Source organism: Elgaria multicarinata, chromosome 10, assembly GCF_023053635.1.
Source record: "Elgaria multicarinata webbii isolate HBS135686 ecotype San Diego chromosome 10, rElgMul1.1.pri, whole genome shotgun sequence".
Taxonomy (NCBI): domain Eukaryota; kingdom Metazoa; phylum Chordata; class Lepidosauria; order Squamata; family Anguidae; genus Elgaria; species Elgaria multicarinata.
Genome location: NC_086180.1, coordinates 19,606,658 through 19,631,990, shown reverse-complemented (window position 1 = coordinate 19,631,990; position 25,333 = coordinate 19,606,658). Strand labels below are relative to the sequence as shown.

At 43.0% G+C, this 25,333-nt stretch overlaps 1 protein-coding gene across 5 annotated transcripts in view; it reads left to right on the top strand.

The window, feature by feature from the left end:
- Nucleotides 1–25,333, top strand: part of GPRIN3 (GPRIN family member 3) — a 60,619-nt gene that overhangs the window by 29,316 nt on the left and 5,970 nt on the right. The window contains exons 1-2 of one of the 5 annotated variants that reach the window (XM_063136237.1): nucleotides 12,158–12,236; nucleotides 16,300–16,368. The exons of 3 other annotated variants lie outside the window; for them this stretch is intronic. The gene's annotated coding sequence lies outside the window, so the exon portion shown is untranslated. Of the gene's footprint in view, nucleotides 1–12,157; nucleotides 12,237–16,299; nucleotides 16,369–25,333 lie in introns of those variants that run through there. One more of the 5 variants, XM_063136235.1, reaches the window with a different exon arrangement.

Genomic DNA, 25,333 nt, shown 5'->3' with positions numbered 1-25,333 from the left:
GGTATGAAAGTGATATATAAAAGGCAGGAGCCACACTACTGCTCTATTGAAGTGCACTGACAACTGTTGGGGCCCGTTGACACATACCATATACTGCTTTCATACCGCTTTCGTAGTACTGTATCCTGCTTGGTGTAGATTAGGCCTTAGTCCCCTTAATGGAAGATTAGTGTTAAAGCTTCAATATAGCGCATGGTAAACTGCCATGGAGGAGAGTGGTGCAGAGATTCTCCAGCATGCTTGTTGAACCCATTGGTATACAAATTTTGTTCAGGTGGAGATTTGTTTTTTCAGCTGAGTCTTGCCTAGGACTCTTTGTCAGATTAAGACTGTATATAATTAAGAGTCTGTTAGCTCCGTATAGCATGGGAACTCCTATGCTGTTAACCTTGTGCTTGCATGCGGTAAGAGAAAAGGATGTAACGCAACCACCACAAGTGTTGAAAGTTTTGATTGCTTTCCTGTATGTAGCAGGCCGAGTTGAGAAACCAGCTGCAATGCCAGTATTACCTGCTGGTTTTCTGCTCTGATTTCTCCTCAGGCTTGCTGATCCTTAACCTTTGGAACCTCCATTTCAGGGGAGGAGTGCTCAGTCTATAATGAGAGAGGCTGAAATTCCTAGAAGATGCACACAGATCCCTCCCTAAGCCTTGTCCACCGGTTGCTACCGCTTTTCCTGCCCCATCAGCTGCTTCTGCCTTGCTGTCTTCTGCTCGATCAGTGGTGCCTCCTCCCATCATATCCTTGTATTCAAAACTGCAAAAGCAAGGGAACCACCAGATTATTGCTGATTGAGAGAAAGGGGGTCTGACCAAGAGAAAGGAGCACGGCCATCTAGAGACCCCCAGAGACCTGAGGTTTTCCCAACACTGATTTAAAGAATACATTGGGGGGGGGGAATTAGGACAAGCATGCATCACACTCCATGATTTGAGGGGAAAGGATGATATTGCAAGGAGCAATATCAATCTGTGTAGGTTCCCCACATAATTTAGGGCCAAAACAGACATTACTTTAAACACGTGTTTAGTAACTGTCTTCTTGCTTTCCATTTTACTTTAGAAATTGTGCTGGGGGCCCATTCCGGATCTTTAAAATGCCCCTCCTATTCCCCACAGTAGGAACCCAGTCTGGATTGGGGGGCCTTATGCCTACTCTACAGTAAAAATAAAAAAATGAAGCTGCTAGACACACATTTAAAGTACTTGAAAAATCACTTCATTTCCTTTTTGTGAGGGCTAGGCGTATGAATAAATTTTAAAGTGGAACGTCCTGATCCAGATCTGCCTCAATTTCCCTTTGGCAGTATGGGGATACCTACCTTGCAGGGCTGTTGAATGGGTAATTGAGATGAAGTTTATTTGCAGCTAAATGAGGATTTGAAGATGAATATTCTGCTGATCTCAGTGTTACCTGCGCACACTTATTTTTATCTAGATTGCACCATATTGTCTCAAGTTACAAAGGGCAGAGATAATTGTTAGATTTTGGTAGTCATGTCATACTGTTGACGCCTAGCTGTGAGGGAAGATATCTCTCAACTCTTAGCACCCACACTAAAATGCAAACAAACAATTTCAAGTTGAATCGTCCCCAACATCCATATTTGATTTGTTTCCAGTAAGGTCACTTAGTGAGGCAGAAATGTTTAAGATTATGCATCAGCAGTTTGTCCATCCATCATATTCTAGACATCTTATGAATTTCGTGTTGGCAGAAAACAAATTTCTGATAGATAGGCCCAGAATATCATGCTATTAATGCCTTCCCATACTGTATTTTTAATAGATGGAATATTAATTGGAAAAACTGAGTTTGTGTTTTCCATGGAAGCAGTGATGGATGACGTCTGTGCATACCCATTCAGTGGCTGGTGGAAATATTGAGTGTTTGTAAAGGAGCAGCATCCTATTTTGGAGAAGGAAAGAGAGAGAGAGAGAGAGATTATTTTTAAGAACTGTGTTTTCCCCGTAGCACAGGTCTGTACAACCTATGAGCCACTAAGCCAAAAGCAGTCTTCCACACACAGGTTGCGGCTGGCCAGGTACTTGACAACTCCCTGTTTTTCAGTCCCAGACAATTAGCAGAATTGAATGGTAGCCCTAAACAACTGGGGTACCTGATTATATGAAGGAAGGAGCCTCCACAAGTATAGATGACTCCGCCTTCATACCTTTTCTAGCTATTTCTTATTCCTAGGCAAGTGTAGTTCAGAGCAGTTGGGGAGGATACCTGTCAACAGAATTCTTAGAGTCAAATGAAACGTTCTTCTGTTCACATAGCGAAGCTATGATAAGTTTATTTGCTGCAATGTTCGTTTGCATGGCCCTGATTCAGACCAGGTTTACGGAGCTCGCAGGGTGGGTGGATTAAACCTTCCTGTCACCTGTTGTCCCAAAATTACACAGACACGATGGATGGTATTTTTAACACCACACGCACACACACATACACACACACAGGGAGGTGGAATCTCAAGACAAAAATAGGTGGGGAAAGATTTAATCCCTTTCTTGGACAGCCAGGGTTTTGATCAGAATCGAGCTGTGTGTGCTTACACTGGACTAAAGAAATGTCATGCATAGCTTCATTGAGCGTCATCAGACAAGTGTTTTATCATATGCTCATTACTCCCCACTTACAGATGTTTGCGGGTCCTTTTGACACCGCCATCAGCCTCCCATTGCCTTCTTTCTGTCACAAAATAGACCCCTTTAAATCTAATTATTTTTTAAAACAAAATGTGTTGCCATTTCCTGCTGTGTGCAGGAAAAGCAGTGTGATAAAAACAGCCACTGAATGGGCCATGTGGTCACTGTTTACTTCCTCTTTCTTTCTTCCTCTGTGTGAAGTTAAAGGAAGTATTGTGGGACAGAAGCGGGGGGAAGCGACAGCAAGGAAACACCATTTTTCCTTGTCTGATGATGCTCATTATGTATAATTAGAAGAATGTTTAGTTTGGCCCTCATCACCTGCACTAAACTGCAATTCTCAGGATTTTTTTTAGGGAAGCCGTGATAGTTCAACTAGTGTAGAACTGCTATACATTTTGGGATATATTCTCATTCACATCCTTTCACCTTCTTTCCCACCCTGTTTTCCTAAAATAACAAGTGTCCTTGTGATGCCACTGAGAAGGTTGATGGCCAGTTATGTAAAAGACTTGTATGAACTCACCAGGAGTTACATTCTGCCACCTGAATGTGTGTAAAGAGGCCAGGAAAGAACATGGTGGTCCAAAATTTTGTAAAATGGGACACTTATATAACAGAGAAGTATTGTTTAGGGTTTTTACTCAGTGACTGTAAACAAAAAACTTACATGCACTTGTTTCTCTTATTTTTCCTCCCTCACTATTCCAAACAGTATTACCCATTTTTGTTCCACAGTTGGGGGTAATGGGAATTGTAGTCTCACGTATTAGGGAGGCACCAGGTTTAGGGGAGGCTGCCTCAGGTATTCCTGTAGCATGCAACAGAACAGCTCTGAATGAGCCAGGTTGAGTAATATTTCTTGGCCTTTTGTTTCTGAAGTGTTCAGAGTGGAATATTGTCTAGTTATGGATAGAAAACCTGTCTTCCCTTTAAATTACTGGTCCCAAATTTAAAAAGTGGATATAGACTTTTTGTGTGGGGGGTGAATAGTGAATAGCTAGCATTATGTAAATCAAGGGACTGTGAGGTACTGCCATCCGTTTTCCATTCAGCAACCTCCTTTTAGTCTTGCTTTACATTGAGTAGGTTGTCGAGCGCAGATGAGCAGAAGAATTAAAAATGAGTTTTAAATTGAGCAGGCATCTTAGTTGATAAGTACAGAGATGTACGTGACTGTGTGAGAGAGATGGGGTGGGTGAGGAGAAAAGGACAGTTTAAACTCTTCGTCCTTCACGATGGATACTGAAGAAGAGGATCAATGTAGTATAATAGCGAATAATTTGATCTGAGAAATCTCCAGTATAAATCCAACTTCTAGATATGAACTTGCCAGGTAGATTTAGGCTTGGACAAGAAGCAGCAATTCTCTCTTTTTATGGGGAGAACAAAGCTCACCTTTCTTACAGGGTTGGGTTGTGGTGGGGGTAGGGTACTCTTTTAAACTCAAAAAGTGCTTTGTAATGCAGATGTTTTTGTTTCTCTCTGTCTCCACTTCTAAGGGGCAACTTTTCTTTTTCATTTAATCAGTTCTGTAGGACTTTGGTAGACCGTATTCTTAAAACCCTTCTCTCCTGCCCACAATACCCATAATTTTCATCCATTGTTACACTTCCCTATATTTTGTATAAATGGATGAAGAGACGGACTGAAGATATGCCCCCTTCCTTTCTTCTTCTAAACACAGAAATTCGAAGTGCTGGCTTTAACCTATAAAGCCCTACATAACTTGGGAACCCAGGTACATCAAGGACTGCCCAGTATGAACCTACCCAGTCCCTGAGGTCAGTTTCCGAGGGCTTGCTCTGAGAGAACCTCGATGGAGGTGACAGTTCAGGAATGGGTCTTTTCTGTGGTAGCCCCATGTTTATGGAAGCCTACCTGGTGCTGAAAATATGACACTTATTTTTCCAGGCATTTGGACATCAGTTATGGCCTGACTGTTGTGGATTGCTTTTGTGGTGTTCATTCTATGCTGTGAGGAGATGAGGGAGTTTTTGTGTATTGTGGATAAACACTTCCCATATTGTATTGCTTTTAGCTTATGTATTCATGGCGTTAATTGTTATTCGCATTATTGCACTGAAATACTAGAACCCAGGGTCATCCCATGAAACTGATTGGTGGGAGATCCAGGACAAATAAAAGGAAGTACTTCTTCACACAGTGCGTAGTTAAGTTATGGAACTCACTACCACAGGATGTGGTGATGGCCACCAATCTGGATGGCTTTAAAAGGGGTTGGATAAGTTCCTGGAGGCAAAGGCTATCAATGGCTACTAGCCCTGATGGTTGTGTGCTATCTCCAGTATTCGAGGCAATAAGCCTGTGTGCACCAGTTGCTGGGGAACATGGGTGGGAGGGTGCTGTGTTGCACCTTGTCCTGCTTGTTCATCCCTGGTTGATGGCTGGTTGGCCACTGTGTGAATAGAGTGGTGGACTAGATGGACCCTCGGTCTGATCCAGCATCAGGGCACTTCTTATGTTCTTCTTATGTTCTTCTTATGTTTTATATAGACTTGGTTTCCCCCTCTGTGCTATTAATTATGTATTCGCTTGGAGACGGTTGTTTTGCAGTGGGAAGCAACACCAACACCAACACCACAACAATACAAGTATAAAGTTAACCACACAAGCCTTGTGCATGCGTTGGAACCCACTGTACTGGATACAACTCTCCAGCTTTGTATGTCGTACTACTAGAGGCTGATGTTTTCGAGACTGCAAAAACTGGGGTGAGGGTGGAGAGTCCAAGCATCTGACAGGCCACGCAATACATAGCTAGCTGGCTGGCCGGTCTATGGTCTGCATAGTGTATCTGTCATGATTCCAACCCCTCCCACCGAGATGTGAAACAATAAAGAGGTCTGTTGTGCAATCCACACTAAGCTTTCAGTAAAGAATGAAAAGAGTGTGAATGCTAAGAACTTAATTAGCTTAACAAAGCAAGGCAGTTGCTTATTAACTAAATGGATGGATTCCTGCCCTGCCCAATAGGCTTTTACTGGACCTCTCCTTCAGGGAGGTTCTTCAAGCTGTAACCTCTGCCATGTGGCTAGTCCAGCGGTCCGCCTCCCTCTTCCTTATAATTCCACCCACTTGATCCTGCGGCAGACTCTGGGATCTATCAATTCTGGTGCTCCCTCTCCCTCTGACAAAGACTGTGTCCCCAGGGCAGGGAGTATGATCTCTGAGCCTGGGCCTCCTATCTGATAAGCTCCTGGGAAGATTCCTCCTTAACTTCTGGACAGGGTAGATAAAAATCAATTATTTTTTTAAAAAAAAATAAAAAATGGATTTTTTAATTTAAATCGATTTTTTTATTTAAATCAGGTTTTTTAATTTAAATCAATATTTTTTTTAATAAAATGCTTTTTGAATATAGTTTTCTATTGAAGATACATTACAGTCCAAAGGTTATTCATCATGAAATAAGGATTAGTTTTTAATTATGTAGCATGAGGCTGTATATTCATGCAATGTTTAAATTTTTTGGTAAATGAATACCATTAATCCATTCACAATGTCATGATCTTCCAGAGGTTTCTGTAAGATTATTGGGCAGTTTTTCTATCCAGAAGATATTATCACAGATGCTTGGTTTTACAGTTCTCAAACTGTGAATTTGTGTCTGCAGAGATCACAATCCCATTGTTCCTTTTCAGATCTATGTACACAGAATCAACCCCTTACCTCTTAACTGCAAAGTTTCAAAAAATTCAATGAATAGAGTGCACTTGGGGGGGGGAGTCACATGATTAAATCGAGTCTTTCTGAGTAGTGATTTAAATCGTGATTTAAATCAAATCCACCCTGCTCCTGGAAAGTCTCGGAGTATTTTCATCCCCACTTCCTGTCTTGCCTGGTCATCTTCTTCAGCCTCCAAGTCTGATTTGGGATGCACACCAGGGAGAGCAGGCCTGATTCTGACAGTATCATGGTTTGCACAGGTCTGCTCTAAGATGGCCATGATGCACTTGCATGTAACATGTGGTTGCTGCCTTTCTTTTACTAAAATGCTCCCTCCTCCTGCCACATATGCCAAACATCTTTGACAACAGCCTTTTTTCCTCTGTCCAGACAACAGGCAGGTAGGTGCTGTTGGATCCAGAATCACACACTGCATTCTGCCTGCCTCTGTTGACAACAGACTTGTGAACATAGGAATACATGGGAACAAGGTCAGACTATTAGTCCTTCTAGCTTAGAATTGTCTGCTCTGCCTAGCAGCTGCTGGACAGAAAATATATGGATTTCCCTTCCAAATGTGGCAGCACAGTGCATTCACAACACACCCCTTGTGTATCATACCCATGTGCATTACACTACAAATACAGCCATTGCTTCCCATGTGATGCCTTGATCCACATGCTTTTGCTATGACAGTTCAAGTTTTTACTCTGACAGCAAGAATGGATTGACCAGAATGGCTGTTATTTATTTATTTAATTAATTTTATTTCTACCCAAAAATGGCACTCAAAGGAGCTTATAGAACCATTTAAAAGTCGATTAAAACAATAGATTAAAATGCAATAAAAGCATAACAATTACAGAAACACTATTTTTAAAAACAGCCCCCCAAGCCACCAGAACTACTTACAGATTAAAGCCATCCTTAAATAAAGCAGTCTTTGCCTGCTAGTGGAAGGACATCAAAGACGGAGCAAACCTAACCTCCCTTGGGAAGGAGTTCCTTAGCCTTGGAGTGGCCACTGAAAACACCCTGTTGCAGGTCACCACCAAACGCACTTCTAAAGATGATGGTTTCAAAAGAAGGGTCTCTCCAGAATATCTCAGGAACTGGGCAGGCTCATATGGGAGAAGGCAGTCTCAAGCCACGTAGGGCTTTATAGGTCATAACCAGCTGATTTCTGCCTAGAAACAGACCAGGAGCCAATGAAGCTGTTGTAACAAGTGAGTTGCCACCAGTCTGGCTACAGCATTCTGAACAGTTTTCGAAAGCAACCCCATGCAGACTGAACTATAGTGGTCCAAACAGAATGTAACTAAGGTATGCATGTGACCATGGTCAGATCAAGCATCTCTTTTAAATCCTCTGATTCCTAAAATAGGCCAAAATGATACAATTCTGTCAAGCCAATAAAATCCTGGCTAGGTGGCAACCAGAATCAGGTTCTACCTAACATTATGAAGTTGACCTTTTCATCTGGCTCCTTTTTCCACATCTGTTTTCAAAACACAAATAGAGAAATGTCATGCTGCACATGTTCTATAGATGCCAATGCCACACAGTACCCAAGTGGATTTGGGTCTAAGTTCAGATTTTAACCTGGCTTTCTCCCTGTCTATATCTCTCTTAACTCGACCACTCCAATATTCACAAGTCCTGAATTCTCATTATGTAATATACAGTAGAGGTCAAAGTTGTCCAACGTTAGGATTTTAAATCTTGTATTTAGGCTCCCAAACAAAACGACGCCAATCTCTTCACTCAACAGCAATTTTATTAACTTCCTCAGGGCCTTTCATTGACATAAAAGAAATGAGCAGCCGGGTGTTTTGCAAACGTTATTGATTTTTATCTTCAAAGCAACTCTGAGAGGTTGAGCACCGTCATTTATTCCCAGTTTACAGATGAAAACCAAGGTATACTTACAGGATTGAGGTGAAGGTGTGTGGGGGCAGGATGGTTAAAAGTGCCACTAATCTGGGGTGGGTGGGTGATTTTGTAGGTAGTTGAAAACCACTTCACAACTTACTTACAGACACCATTCCTGCTGTCTGCAGTAGCAGTGCACTCAGTGCTTTTGAAATTCAGTCTCAGCGTGGTTTAAAATGCAAAACTGACATGCTCAGATTATTTATTTTCTTTCTTTCTTTCAGGGCACCAAACAGTTTGGGTGGGGTGGGGTGGCTCTAATGTATTAGGAATGTTGAAGCAGTTGTAAAGCATGGAATGGAGGAGAACAGAAATGTTAGCTGTGTGCTTTAGAGCTGGAGTATTACTCATGGCCATCTGAGGGCTCATCTACACCAAGCAGATATTCCACTATGAAAGTGGTATGAAAGCAGTATATAAAAGGCAGGAGCCACACTACTGCTTTATAGTGGTATTGAAGTGCACTGAAAACTGCTGGGGCCCATGACACATACCATATAACACTTTCATTGTCTTATATCCTGCTTGGTGTAGATGTGTTATGGGCCCCAACAGTTGTCAGTGCACTTCATTACCACTATAAGGCAGTAGTGTAGATCCTGCAGTGCACTTCAATATCACTATAAAGCAATAGTGTGGCTCCTGCCTTTTATATACAGCTTTCATACTGCTTTCATAGTAGAATATCCTACCTGGTATAGATGAGCCCTGAAAGGGCAACCCATAAGTCCATTACATCCAGGGGTTGTGTGTATATTTTTCAGCTGCAGCATGGAAACACACAGCTGGGTATTGAATCATCATTCTGAATGACCTGATGCAGATGTATCATTCCGGTCTCCTAATCATGCTTAGGAAATTAGGAACTGGTCACTGGCTTGTGACCTCTCTCCCCTTCCCTTGTCCGCCCATGCATGAATTATTCTCTTTCTTCTCTTTAATATAGCATTACATCTTCATGGCTACACCTGATGGCAACATCTGCACATTTCTGCTTTTAAAAAAAGAAGAAAACCCTAACTTCCATTTGATTGGAGGGGGGGTTGCATGGGCAGGGGGAAGGTATTAAAAAAGCATAGCAGAACAACTGAAATTATCACCTGCCCAAAAAATGCTTTTTGGTCCTTCCAGACCTGTATTTTCAATGTACTGTCAGTGCTGACTCCGTTGTCTCTCCTTTTCCTCTCCTTTCCTTGGCAGATCACTGTGTAGCTTAATACATCTCACTGTCAAGGAACCTATCAGAATATTGAATATAAATACACGATTTTCTCATTCTCAGCCAACTCATTATTTTTAATCATACTGATTTGAAACACATTGAGAGCTTTTTCACATATGTGACACTTTCCCTACTAAATTATAAGGACGTTTTTTCAGGATGTGGCCACGCTGGCTGGGGAGAATGGGAGTTGTAGCTCAGCATATCTGGAGGGTATCAGGTTGGGAAAGGCTGCTTTAGGTATTCTGCACTCATCGGATACCATCCAGAATTAGATCAGCTTTTGTTTGAAGTATAGTGCAAATGCTCCTGTCCAGTTCGATATGGTTCCTAAAGCTTATGGGCTAACTAGATTCAGGAGCAATCAGGATTAGAACCGGGCCCCTACTTATATGTGTTACGGTGCATCCCTTGCGCTGGTTTGCTCAAGGCCAGAGAGAGGTGGGGGGGGGGGGAGTGTTAGAACACTAGCATTATCTTCCTGAGTTCTACCATAGCTCCATCGATTGTAATAAGCCATTGGTTACTCTGGGCCTGGCTATAATAGTTGTGGACTTAGTCAGAGTCATGACTTGGGCAACAGCAACATTCTGCCCTCTGTTGTTCTCAAGGTGCTTTCCAAGTTTGATTTAGTTGTTTACAACATTTGGATGCTGCCCCGTAACATAAGGTTCTTTTTGTGGCTTGTATGAAATCAGTTTAAATACAAAAACAAGACATAAAAACCATAAAATCAAAAAGAGCATAAATACTACTACTACAACAACAACAAACCCAGATTTTTACAATTCAGAGGCCCAAACTTTAAAAGACCTGAGTTGGACAGAAAGGTCTTCACTAACACTAAAAAAGCCACAAAGATGGCTACAGATGAATCTCTCTTGGAAGGTGTTTTAGTCTGGGGATCCTGATCCTATCAGGTCCCAGTCAAACCAGATTCATGGGTTGCCAAAGTGAGACAAAGTCACAGATATGTCAGATTAACAGTTTATTGATTACACAGAGGTGATAAATGGATGCGCAAAGAAAGCTCACACGTCCCTTCAGTTGACAAGAGCAGTCCTTGTGTTGATTGTGCGCTGGGATCCCCACAGCACATGATACGCCACCCCACAGACCAACAGGCTTCTATAGACTGGTAGTGGTTTTCCCCCTTGGAGCGAGACCAAAGAGCAAAACCAGTCTGCTAGATTGCATAGATGTCTTTCTCTAGTTCAAGAGCTCACAAGCTGGCACACAACTTTTCCCCATTCAGGAGAAGGGGGGCTTTCCTTCCCACGGGAAGCAAAACTTATCTTGTCTCACACAATGAGATCATGCAGCTAACAAAAGCAGTTTCAAGGTAAAGCTGTAAATTACTGGCCTGCGTAAGAGCCTTTCCTAATTAACTATAAAGCTGCCAGTTAGGCCAAACATGTCTCTGTGCATTCAAACAGCATATAGGACACTATCTGTTAAACATCAGATTCCTCGCCATTTCTTCCAGTATGAAACTTACTACAGAAGACTGCTCGATAAACAAGGTGCCACTGCCAAAAAGACCCTTTCCCTGGTGGTTACCTGCCTCATTACATTTTACAGAGCACTTCGAGCAGGGCTTCTAAAGAACCTCAGGTTCCGCAAGATACATATGGGAGAAGATGTTCTTTCAGGTTACCTGGGCAGGATCTACACTACTGCTTTAAAGCGCTTTATAACAGTTTTGACAACTGTTGGGGCCCAGGACACACTGCATATACAGTTTTCAAAACGTTTTAAAAGTGCTTTAAAGCCGTAGTGTAGATCCCCCCCGGTCTAAGTTGTTTAGGGCTTTAAACGTAAAAAAACCAGCACTTTAAACAGACTGGAAGCCAGTGCAGCTGACAAAGCACAGACTTCTCGGTTATTTTCCTCCTAGCATAGGTTACTTCTTGTCTGAGAGCCTGGCGGGGGGTGGGGGAGAGGTGAGAAGTGGTTATGAGGGGAGGAAGTAGGCAGAATAATGGTTCAGTAACCTACCTACCTCCTGACAATACAATTTAATTTCCCCATCCTTCCCCACCCCACTTTACAGGGACACATCATTTCTAGCAAATAAGTCCACCACAACCATGCCAACTTTGACTCACAGCTAGCTTGCCTTTCTGTAATATCTAGGACTACTACAGGATCTATTTCCTTCTGAGCCACCTAAATCTACTGGGATTTATACCTCCATCACTCTGCCCTCTTGGCCACCCACACTCCAGTGTTGAAAGTCTCAGGTGTATGGTCTGAGGTGGCTGCAAAGAAGATAGTATCCCAGTTTAATCTGGGACTCTTCTAATTAAAAAAAATTACAGTGGTATACATCATAAGATTGCAAAAGTGTTTGTGGGAAAGCATTTAAAGGTATGTACAGTAGTAAAACTCATCTGTTCACAAGATCTTCCCAGTAGGAATGAGGAGGCATCTAACTATAAATTCGATTTTAGGCTCATTTTGGTTAGGTCTTAACCCAATAGAAGGCTCTTCCTAATGTCTGCATCCAGTTTAAAAGAGTATTTATCAAAGTCTGTTTTCCTGGGAAAGTTTTAACCTTGTGAAGAGACAGCATTTATTATCTTTTAAGGAAGGCAGTAGTTTCCAATGATGAATGGTTACCCAAAGGATGATGAATTGGGAGCTGGGATTAATGATTCATGAAGCTCTCTCTTTGCCATACAACATGAATTCAGCAATGGCTTCGGACGTGGGCTGGATGGAGCATGCCAAGGAATAAAGTAAGCAATGCTAAGTAAGAAAACCTTGTCACCCGGAAGAGATAGTAGTGGCATTGGTAAAACTGCAGACTTGGGCCCTTTCTACCCCTAAGGATTATCCCAGGAAAATGGAGGGATCGTCCCTGCCTGCTCCCGGGATCCCCTGTGTGTCATTTGCATGCACAGGGATGATCTCAGGACGATCCCTGGAAAAAAGGCAGGTGTAGAAACAGCCTTGGCTTCCTAAAATACCAGTGACCATCTTGCTAGACCTGCTAAATTAAACTAAACAATGGCTAGTTCTGAGCTTGGCCCTGGCAGCTACTTGAGTAGGAGAGATTGCCATGTGTACCACTACTCTAAGCTCTTGGAAGAAGGGCAGAATACAAATGTAGCACTCACGAAACGTGCTGTACATACTGTAGTCCAGTGGTGTTCAACTCCATTTTACTGCTCCTTGACACTTTTTACTGTAGTTGGAAGTGTTTTTAATGCTGAGTTTTAATATTGTATTTTTAATATTGTATTTTAATACTGTGAACTTTGAGAGATTTTATTATATTCAGTGGTATATAAATGTCACAAATAAATAAATATCTGAAGGGCTGTCATGTAGAAGAAGCAGATCCATTATCTGTTGTTTCAGAGGGCAGGACCAGTGGTGGAAATTGCAGAGAAGCAGATTTCTGCTAAATTTTAAGAAAAACAACCTACCAGTAAGAGCTGTTCAACAGTGGAGGTGGTGGATTCTCCTTCTCTGAGGGCATTTAAGCAGAGGCTGGACAGCCATCTATCAGAGTTGTTGTAGTTGCATCCTGCATTACGGATCCTGCATTGAAGAAGGGGTAGGACTAGATGACCTCCAGGGTACCTTCTAACTCTAAGACTCTATGAAGTCTTCAGGCTTGCAGGAACTCTATTTTTACTAGAATCCCAAGGTCCACCTCCAAGAGTCATGTGCCAAAATGTGTCTCACAGAGAGGGGGCACATGCTTTCAGTACAAACATGCAGCATGTTTACTTAGAAGTCATAATAAATGCGCTTACAATTGCAGTCTTAAGAAGCACAAGCTGAGCTTGCAATCCTTTCGCTCAATTCAAGTCCTGTTTTATTTTTCTCACAGTGTCTTTGTTTCAGCAGCCCAATTTAGGGGGAGGGAAGCTTTTTGGGGGGGGGGTGTTACTGTTGAAAAAATAGGATTCACAAAGCCTTGTCGATCTACAGCAAATCACCCAGAGATTGGCCTGTAAATCATGATCTAATTCTGCTCAGTCCCTTTAGGCAAATCAGGTTTTGTACTCTGAAGAAAATGAGGAAGAGATTCAGTTAATGTTATGTCCATCAGCCAATGGACTTCCTAATCCAGTGGACCATGTCAGCTCTGGGCATAAGACAGCTGAGTGTAGAGAGAACTGCAGTGTGAATCTTGCTGGAATAGAACACACAGCAGAGGCATAGAAAGGTCAATCCAGATACAGAATTGATGGCAAGCTAGAATTGAGAGTTTTATTACAATAAACAATGATCTCAGACTTGGAATTCTGTTCAGAAATTGCTACATCATTATACATTGAAAAATCACCGTCCTTCATTTCTTTAACACATAATTTACAAATAGAACAAAAAGTGGTTATGTGAAGGTTCTTGACGCAGTGTTGCCATTAAGTCTGGCCACTTGCTGAAGTGAAGATGCAGGTTGCATGCAAATATTTGCCAATGCAAGAGTGACAACCCACCCCCACCCCCGGGCAAGCTGGATAGGCAAGTTTTGTGCAAAACAAGAAATGGGTTTAAAAAAAACAAAAAACAAAAAAAACAGTTTTGCTGGGTCACACGGAGGATTCTAACTGGAAGAAAATGTTTTAGACATTTAGATTTGTAAAAAGGTTTTGTAAACCTGTACTAAAGAGAGATAGTAAACTTACTGACTAGGAATGAGGAAATCAGCAAAAGCCGAGCATATCAAGGTTTTCCAAGTTTCACCTAGTCCAACTCATGACCATATCCATTTGCGAACTTTTTCTTTTCTTTTCAGATTAAAATTGCAAAGTACTTGGGTATGTATTTGGCTGCATACTTGAGTGCCAACTTCCTCCATTGATTAAAGCATATTTGTGCACACTTTTTTTTAAAAGGACACATTTTTCATGTGTACATTTCTAATGTACACATTCCCTCTACAAACAGTACTGCAAGCTCAAGAATGTATGAGCTTTCACTGCAGTTTGCACTCGGGTTTTGGAGTTGGGAATGGGGTAGATTTTAGTCATAAATGAACTTAAATATGTCTCATACATCCTTATTATCGACCACCTAATTCCAAGACAAAATAATTGTTTTTTCCACCCGCTGTGCTCCTTTCTCACAAGAAACACAAAGTTCTGGGCACATGATGAGTAACTAACAAATTCAAACAACTTTTTTCTGGGTCTATTTGACTCCTAGCTCTTTATGTGCATTCCCCCCCCCCCCAGTTTTCTCAGCCATTCCAATGGGGCAGAGATGGGGAATGTGGGGCCCTCCAGATGTTGTCGGACTGCAACGCCTATCATCCCTCACTACTAGATATGTTGGCAGAGCTGGTGGGAGTTGTGGTCCAACAACAAACATCAGGTGTGCCGTACGTTCCCCACCTCTGCACTAAAGGTATGTAACAGATCCAACCCTGCACCTCTTTCTGGAAAAACCTCTGAACAAAGGCCATGTCCAGACTGTGATAGACCCCCAAACGTACATCTCTACACATTCCTGGCTGACTCAGCATTATGTTTATTTGTTTATATTTTATTATTATTACATTTCTGTCCCACCTTTTTTCCTCTTGCAAGGAATTCAAGGCAGCTTACACAATCTTCCCCCTCTTCCATTTTATCCTCACAACAACCCTGTGAGGTAGGTTAGGTTAAGAGTGACTGGTCCAACGTCACCCGGTGAGCTTCATGGCCCAAGTGGGAGCCAGAACCGGGAACTCCAGAGTCCCAGTCCAATACTCTATCCACTACACCACCACACTGACCCTCTACACCACACTGGCACTCTTCTTAACATTATTATTTTATTGGTTACATTACATTAAATAAAACAACAGTTCACCCATCACCGGGACCAACTACACCTTCATCCCTTTTCCCAAAATTGTAATATTTCTTGTACAGGTGTACATCCTTTCCCTCTTAACAAAACAAATTCCAAAAACGGTTTCCATATAATCTCAAATTCATTATAATTGCACCTTCCTTTTTCTATTTTAATATTACATGTTAATTTATCATAGATAGCTATATCCCATACTTCCTTATACCATTCCTCAATCTGATATTCACTTTGTATCTTCCATTTCCTAGCTATTATTAATCTTGCTGCTGTTAATAAGTTCGTAATCAAATCCTTGATAGGTTGTATTCAGTTCACCCCATCATATATGGACAACAGTGCTACGCTTGGGGATAACTCTAAACTTATTCCAGTTATCTCTTTTATCTCTTTATACACCGATTGCCAGAATTTTTGTACACATTTACATGCCCACCACATATGAACATAAGTGTACACTGGCACTCTTAAGTCCGTTTCTACACCAGCCCTGGTCAATGATGCGCAGGGACTCCCTGGGGTGGGGTGGGGACGAGCATGGGTTTTCCCCAGGATAAATAATCCCTGGGAAAACCCAGCTTTTCCCACGGTTTCAGGATCGTCCCGAATCCACAGGAGGTGTGGGCGCCCATCCCAGCTTTTTCCCTCCTCCCTACAAGTAGCAGAGGGAAGGAGCTGAGCCAGGAGGAATGCAGGGATATCGGAGTTGCTGGGGGGGGGGGGTTTACCTTCGTTTTCGCTGGAGCACAAGTGCACTCCAGCTCCTCTTTTTTTAAAAAAATAAAAATAAAATGGCAGCCGTGAAGCCCCTCTCCCATTCCAGGATGTTGTGCTGCCATCTGGACCCCCTGGGATGATCCCGGAAGCAGGTAAATCCGGGATCACTCCCTCTACACGCTTAGGTGTAGAAAGGGCCTAAGTAGGCACTGTTGAAATCACCTGTTGTCCTCCCAGGCTATTGATTAGTCAATTTGAATTTTCTCTTTCTAGGAGCTGCCTAGACCTGCTGAGGAATACCTCTGTCTGTGCAGGAAACTTGCCTAGTCTTTGGGTCATTAGGTAAGACTCTTTCTTACTGTAAAGTCCCAGGTCCCTCCCCACCACCACCTGCAAGGGGTTTTGGTGAGTTATTCTTAGAATCCTGATAAGTGTGTGCAATAGCAGCACAGTCCAAACAAACATGTACAGAATTTTGCTAAGCACGTAGCTCAGCTCTCCAATATTTTATTGTTTTTCAGGGCACACAGCCTTTTTTGGTGTTGGGTCTTTGAGTTCAAATAGACAGCTTACCTTCGAAAAATTCTAAGGATTTAGAGTTTAACCAGGTTTTCACTGAGTTGCTGGGTAGAATCATTAAAACCACTGAACAATGGCTTCTTGGTGTTGTTTCTGATTGCTGTTTCTAACAAACGAAGCCATTTATTGAGATTGTACTGTGCTCATTGCCAATGCCCATGGCTGTGGTAGTGGGAACACAGTGAAAGTGTGAAGAAGCAGGAAGTCATTGATGAGAACCGCAGCAAAAGAGGGTGAATTTTTTGTTTTGTTTTTATTTTCTTCCAAGTCAATGAATTTGATTTGTTTCTGCTGCATGCTCTTTGGTCTCAACTTGTTTTACCCCTCCTTATGCGTAGAGCTCACTACTTCTGTGTAGTTGCTTGATTTCCTGCGGAGCCAATTTGTCTTAGAAAGTAGATCTAAGAATACCATGTTCATTCTCTCTCTCTCTCTCTCTCTCTCTCTCTCTGGCCTTAGCTAGACCAGGCTATATCCCGGGGTGATACCCGGGATCGTCCCTGTGCATCCACATGATGCACAGGGATCCTGGGATAAGTTAGCGATCATCTCTCCCTTGCCCTGGGATACAGCCCTACCCTTTGACCCCACTTTTTCTGCGGTCTCAGGCTGAGCCCGAGACTGCGGAGCGTGTGTCCCGTTTCCGCGGATTTACCTGGCTCCGCGCACAGAGCGCAGCGCTCCTCAGAAGCACTGCGCCCATCGGGGGTAAGGTGGGGGGAGCAGGGGAAATGATTTTTTCAAAAAAAACCTCCTGCACTCCTGTCTCTTTAAAAATTAAAAAATGGTGGGTGCGATGCCTCTCTTCCTGAGGTCATCGCACCTTACGTGTAAACAGGGGCGAGATCTCGCATTATTCACAACGCGAGGTCTCCCCTCCTCTCCCCCAGACTTTCAGGTAGGTCTAGCTAAGGCCTCTCTCTCTCTCTCTCTGGCCCTTTCTATACTATACGGGTGTGGAGGGAGAGGAGGGGATGCCGGACTTACCTTCTTCCGGGATCGTCCCCTGGGTCCAAATGGCCAGTGGGATGGGAGGAGGGATGTCGCGTGAGGGGAGGCGGCCATTTTTTAAAAAAGTTGCAGGACCTTGAGCACACTCACGCTGCAGTGAAATTTAAGGTAAAAAAATCATTTTTCAAAAGCCCCGCTGCCCACCCCCACCCCGATGACCCTAGACTACCCCGTCCCAGTTCTTTCCCTCTGATGACCCCCGCTACTCACGGGGAAGAGGGAAGAAGCCAGGATGGGCACCCACACTGTCCGCGGTCCTTGGATCATCCCGGGACTGCACATAAAACCGGGATAACTGAGGTCTCAGTTATCCCGGGGAAATGGAGGAATCATCCCTCCCTGATCCTGGGATCCCCTGTGGTCATTTGGAGGCACAGGGGTGATCCAGGAATGATCCCTGGAAAAATCCTAGGTGTAGAAAGGGCCTCTCTCGCTCCTTCTCTCTCTTTCTCTTTTGTTTTGAGAGAGCTGGATTTTATCATTGTTTTTATTTTAGAGAAGGAAGCAATTTGCAGAGTTTGTTCTATGCCCATTGCCACTGACCAGTAGCTGTGGCAGTGGGAACACCATGAAAGTGCAAGGAAGCAGAAAAGCCACTGATGGGGACAGCAAGAGAGGGAGAAATACGTTGTTTTTTAAATTGTCCTCCAAATCAATAATTGTAGCTTATTTCTGCTGCAAAATGCTGGAAATAACAAAGAATTGTGCGGAATAAGAGGAAATTATGCAAATTAGCTTAACGCCCATAATTTATATACACCACAGAACTTTAAGACTTTTCAATCACAGAATTCTGTTCAGACTTTTTTGAACATCCTGAAAAACCCACAGCAGTGTTTAAGGGTACCAAAAGAGCCTTGGGGTTTTGGTGAAAAATCTGCAGACAAACAGCTGGAGTGCAACACTGGACTGACACATTAGAAATTTTTATTTCATGCCAAATTCCACTTTGTGGAGGATAGTGTGGCCTCACTCATACATATGGTGACATCTTGTATGCAGATTCTGTTTCTCCCCCGCCCGGTGGCTTAATTCAGAAAACACCTTTTCGTTAGAATTATTTCTTCTCTGTTTTCAACCATCACTCAGTGCAGTCTTGTATTTAAGAGGCGTTGCCTTTTGCTGAACCTCTAAGCCCAGATATTAAACAAGATGGTTCAGATACGCAGACGAGCTGCCATAAGTAGTAGGTGTTATACAAAAAAGGAGTCCCACGGTTTGGCCTCGCTCCTGCTGAGGGAACAAGTGCCCAGAACTGCAGACGTAGGAACAACTTTTCCTAGGTCTGCAGCTTGAGCACAACAAATAACTCTTCATCGAGGTATTGTTTGACTTAACTACCATTTGTACTTCTAAGGCCTCTCTCCTTTCCTTTCACCTTGGGAAGAGGAATAAATCTGTTTGCGCTGTTGGATAACAGGCTTGGGTCTTGGCAAGTAGTAATACATGCCTTGCAAAAGGAAGGGTTTGTACTTTTAACACATGCTGTAGTTTTGAGAAGTAGCAATTGCAGATTTATTTATTTTTTAAAGCTGTGTGTGTTTCCTTTCCTGTTGAGGCACTAGAAATTGGAGTTGATGGGGCTTTTCTTTGTTTGTTACTCTCTGGCCTGTTTCCAGAATTAGATGCAAGACTAGATTTTTTTTAAAAAAAATCCAGCTGACCAGTTTTTACTGTTGTCCTAGCGGACATCTGCGCATGGCCTGTCTCCTGAGAAATGTCGGGAGATCCTATCGGAGATGTTCCTCGCTGTGTGGTGGAAGCTTCTGTTTTCATTTCCCATCATGTAATAATTGCCCTGAGAAGGCTTGACTGAAGTATGCAACACGTGAAATGGTCATATTAAAGTCACCGGATGGAAAAGAAACCCCATCACAAAGGAATGTGAGAATCGGGCCTCACTAACCACCATAATTGTGTGAGGGGTGGAAGGTCTTCCCCACTCCCAAGCCTCAGTAGGAGGATGTTTGAGGGCCAAAACAATGAAATGTGGGAGATTTGTAATAATATCGGCTGACATTTTTTTTAAAAATTATCTTAAGAGCACTTGCAATGGGTAGGTTGCAAATTAGATTGGGGTAAACCTCATGCTGTTTTCCTGATCTAAACCAGCCCCCTCAAAGGGTGCTACCAGCCCCACAGACCAAACCCCCCAAATCCTACATATGTACCACTATAGGATTAATAACAACCTGGGTGGAGGGAGGGGTTTGATCAGGGAAATGGTGTGTGTGTGTGTGTGTGTGTGAAATCCTCCCACAACACTGCTGCTGTAATGATCAAAGTGTTAGACTGGGACTCTGGAGTTCCAGGTTCGAGTTCTGACTAGGCCATGATGCTCTCCAGATGACTTTGGGCCTGTCACTGGCTCTCAGCCTAACCTACCTCACAGGTTATTGTGAATCTAAAATGAAGAGAAGAAGGACCATGTAAGCTGCCTCACAGGGTTCCTTGCAAGCGGAAAAAAGGGTTGGGAATAAATGTAATAATAAATCAATAAAAAACAAAAATTGGAACCCTGTGTAGCTCCTTTTAATTTAAAACAAAAATGTAGAGACATCAGATAATGAATCTCTTGCCTCTCTGGTATAGTTTGGCCCTTGGTTCTTTGGTCTGAGGTGTTTGGAATGAACAAACCCAACACCTGCTATTGCCACCATGTCCACCTGCATGATGAATAGCACATGTCTCAATGCATAGATGCTCCAATTCATTCATATTTCCTCTAAGAAATCGAGTTGACAGCTGTATCACAAATAAATGATCCAACGCTACCAGTACAAACCCCCCCCCATCCCCGAGAGGAGGCATGGTTCCCACCAGCACTAATAGCGCTAACCTTCTCATGTGTAGAAGGGCAATGAAGCTTTAAAAATGCTCCAAGCTTTCAGTTTCAGCTTTTTGTTGTTTCTGCTGCTATTTTTGGACAGGAATTTTTTTGGGGAAATCATACTGGACTTCAGACAAAAATGAAAGTAGATCGTTCTTCACTGGGCTGATCTGGCTGCAGTGAGTTCCAAAGCTCAGCAGAAGTAATGAGAGCCAATAGTATACGAAAGCTAGAGAGATGGTTTGCTCTGTTTCTGGCACCCAGTAAAGACATTTCTGTTTCAGTTAGCATTCATTGGCTTTTAAGGGCATTTAAAATGATTAAGAGGCTGGAACAACTCTCCTATGAGGGAAGGTTACAACAGCAGGGACTATTTAGCTTGTAAAAAAGGCAAGGATAGAGGTGTACAGAATTATATATGGTGTGGAGGAGGAGGTTTTCAGTGGCTGCTAGTCCTGATGGCTATATGCTACCTCCAGTACCAGAGGCAGTATGCCTATGTACACCAGTTGCTGGGGAACATGGGTGCACTAGTGTTGCACTTGTGTCCTGTTTGTGGGACAGCTGGTTGGCCACTGTGTGAATGGAATGCTGGACTGGATGGACTCTGGGTCTGATCCACCACAGCTTTTCTTATGTTTTTAAGGGGTTGTTAATGGGTTTTATACTTTTGCAGGTTTTTATTGCTTTCTTAATTTGTTGGTGTTTAAATTGTTTTGATATTTGTCTTGCACACTGCGTTCAGGTTGTTGTGGGTCAAAGCTAGGGTGACCATATGAAAAGGAGGACAGGGCTCCTGTATCTTTAACAGTTGTATTGAAAAGGAAATTTCAGCAGGTGTCATTTGTATATATGGGGAACCTGGGGAAATTTCCTCTTCATCACAACAGTTAAAGCTGCAGGTGCCCTGGCCTCTTTTAAATCTGGTCACTCTAGTATTGCTCCTGCAGCTTTAACTGTTGTGATGAAGACAGAATTTCATCAGGTTCTCCATATATTCAAATGACACCTGTTGAAATTCCCTTTTCTATGCAACTGTTAAAGATACAGGAGCCCTGTCCTCCTTTTCATATGGTCACCCTAAAAGCTGGTCTATACCTAAATAAATAAATGGGGCCGGGGCCAGTTCAGCAACAGGCAACTAATGGTGCATAAACTACATGGGGCCCATAGGCAGTAACTGTTGCAGGTGTGTGTTGTGGGTGGAGGATAGAATTTTCCAAGTCTTGTTGATGCTTTTAAAAACCAACAACACCTCCCTGCATGTACAAAACTAGCATATCAGGAAGAAGGCTAGCCTAGGGCCTTCTCCCTGACATGCTATTTTGCTATCTACATAGATGACGAGTGTATCTTTAGATGGCTTGTGTATTATTTCAGTTATGAAGCACGGAACTAACATTTCTCTTCTCTCCACCGCTACTTTTATAACTGCTTCTACATTCCTGATATGTTGTTAGAGCAAAAACCAATAACCACCTGTTTGCAAACCCGGATGAAAAGAAAGAAAGGCACTGAGTATCAACAGTTTTGCATTTGAAGTTCCCTTAAACCATAACTCCATCATAACTATAGGAATAAAATGGAGATTGCTTCTGCTGCCGTCATGGTAACCACGTTTACCTGGGAATGTTCTACAGAAGGAAAATATTTCTAAAGTAAAAGTAGTAAAATGAGCATCTGTAACCACATACATACTTGGCAGGCTTCCCCCTGACTATAACATGTTTTTAGAAACAATGAAAAGCTGATGCAACCAGCATCCATCCCAGTGGGCCCCAGGATAGTCTCATGCCGGCCCAGGTACCTACTCTGGGCCTGTTTTCCACTGCTATTACCTGTTGCTCTGTGGGTGGTCATTTGGTGGAGCCCTGGACTTCAGCTCCAAGTTTCAGCCCTAGCTGCACCACTGATGATGATTATGTTCCTAAAAGGAACCATTTTTTGTCCTAACCAGCCTTTTTAGAGTCCGTAGGACTCCGGTAGTATCTTCTAATCCTAGAATGTTGTTGTGGGACTTTCAGACTCTTATCAGCTGTGACTACGCCGATAACAGTAAATGAGTAATGAGGGAATAACAGTTGTGGCTCCAAACACCTGTGGCTTTAGCCCTTTGGATGTAGTCGCTACATAGAAAATTGTGTTTGCTTCCTGCACGCCTATCAAACATTGGTCAAAATGTGGGATCTTGATTTCTTGCTCCGATGCAAAATAGCTTTCTATAACTGCTTTTACAACACTTGGACTTTGAACATCAGACGTTTATGTGTTTTAGACCAGCTGAGATTTAGGAAGCAAACCATTACCGTACTTCCTTTCCCTAGCCCTGCGGGGTTTACGCTTAGCCACACTGGAAGAAAAGTAACATTGTCCAAGATTGTGGGAGAAGTTGCGTTAACAAAGGCCGTTCTTTGAGCACATGTGGGAGAAATTGCCCATTTATGTGTTGAGAGGTACCTTGCTTAGTCATTCTTTTGACTAAGGAGGCCGGACACAAAGTTTTATGAGAATGGGTTTGTTTTTTATGGAGCTCGGGAGTGTTGGTTGTAAAATTTATGCTTTAATTCAGCTGTTCCAGGGGCAACCTTTCTAATAAAACTAAGCCTCAAATGATTGCCCTAGACTATAAACACTGTGTGTACCTAGCTGGCAGTTCTTCTGGGAGGAGGTTTGTGGGTTTCATTTTGTTTTTTGTCCTCCTCCTCCTCCTCCTCCTCTTCTTCTTCTTCTTCTGCATTTTGCCTGTTTATGTCCCTTTCTCATGTAGTGCAATTATTATTATTATTATTATTATTATTATTATTATTATTATTATTTTATTTGTTACCCGCCTCTCCCTCCGGATTGAGGCGGGGTACAACACAAATGCAAACGCCATAAAATACGTATAATTGATTAAAACATTTAAAACTAATACATTATTAAAAGCAGCACGGTATTAAAAGGCATCTTAAAATTTAACTGGGTAGGCCTGCCTGAAGAGATCAGTCTTTATAGCTTTCTTAAAATCTGGAAGACTGTTAAGTTGACGATTCTCTTCCGGCAGGTCATTCCATACTCTGGGAGCAGCAGAAGAAAAGGTCCTCTGGGTAATAGTTGTCAGCCTTGTTTTTGTTGACTGGAGTAAATTCTTCCCAGAGGACCTGAGTGTACAGGGTGGATTGTACAGGAGAAGGCCCCCATTTGTGTGTGTGTTTAAATGATGAACTTGTTTATTTATGTATAAAGCACCTAAACATGTACAGAGATTTAAAAGCAAGAAAGTCCCTGTCCACAGTCCCACAATCAAATAGACATGACACGAAAAGAAAAAGGAATCGAGAGGGAAGAGAAAAAAGCAAGCAAGTTCAAGTACCAGTTCAAGTTGAAAGGGTGGGGTTTGAAGAAAGTAAGACAGCTGACACCACAGAGGCATCCTGGGATAACTATAAGCAGTGAAACAAATGTGAAGGAGCATAAATGGCATGAGGGATTCTATGAGTAGCCACAGGTAACCAAGAAACTACTTGCTTGCTTTCCATTCTCACCTTTCCGATTAATCTCCAAGTATCAATCCAAGAGTTTTGGAAGCCACTATCTGGGGTTGCCCTAAAACAAACTAATGGAAAACGCTGTGGTTGGCGCTCCTCACAATCACAGATGCACTGTACTTTATTTTTCCAAAGGATTTTTTCCCATTTCATAAGTTCACTAGTAACAATGACTGGATGCCAATTGCAAATACAATATTAGGCAAGCTTGGCAGTTTCGAAGTTATAAGTAATGTTTTTCAGGTGATTATTGCTAGCAGGTATGTGACATAGGGTGACCATATGGAAAGGAGGACAGGGCTCCTGTATCTTTAACACTTGTATAGAAAAGGGAATTTCAGCAGGTGTCATTTGTATGCATGCAGCACCTGGTGAAATTCCCTCTTCATCACAACAGTTAAAGCTGCAGGAAACCTGCCCTCTTGCATCTGGTAAGGCTACAAAAGAGGGCAGGGCTGCAGCAACTTGAACTGTTGTGCAGGAGCCCCGCCTTCTTTTGAATCTGGTCAAGCGGGTAGGGCTCCTGCAGTTTCAACTGTTGTGATGAAGGGGGGATTTCACCAAGCGCTGCATGCATAGAAATGACTAGGGCTGTGCATCGCCTCAGGACCAAACCCTGAATCCGAAGCAAATTGGAGTGATTCGGACCCTTCCGAAACGGTTCACGCGAAATCCAAGGCAACCCAAAGCCAATTGGCTCCGAAGCTTTGGCCCACCTCAGCACATCAGAGGGCCCCCGACCTTTCTCCTTACCTGCCTCTGCCATTTGCCGCCCTTGCGACTGGCAGCTTCCACTGCTGCCGACGCATAAAATGGGAAGTAGGCCTACTTCTTGTTTTATGCGGTGGCAGCAGTGGAAGCCGCCAAGCGCAAAGGCGGCGGCGGTGGACGGTGGAGCAGGTAAGGGGGGAGGGCGGCAGAGGCAACAGGTAAGTGGGGAGAGTTTTCTGGGTGCCGGCTGTGCAGCCTCATTGCGCAGCCGGCACCCAGAAAACTCTTGAGTCGTCTTGGAGGGTCCGAATTTTGCCTCGGCTTTGGCCTCAAGGCAGATCGGGAATCCTCGAGGCAGCCCCGAGGCAGATCGGGGCTGCTTCAGGGGCTCCGGATCGGCCTCTGAGGCGGATCAGGGGATGGGTACACAGCCCTAGAAATGATACCTGCTGAAATTCCCTTTTTTATACAACCGTTAAATATCGTGTGGTCACCCTACTGGAGGAAGCACATAGCCATCAGGACTAGTAGCCATTGATAGCCTTCTCCTCTAGGAATTTATCCATTAAATTAAAGCCATCCGAATTGGTGGCCATCACTACATCTTGTGGTAGGAAATTCTATAGATTAACTATGCGCTGTGTGA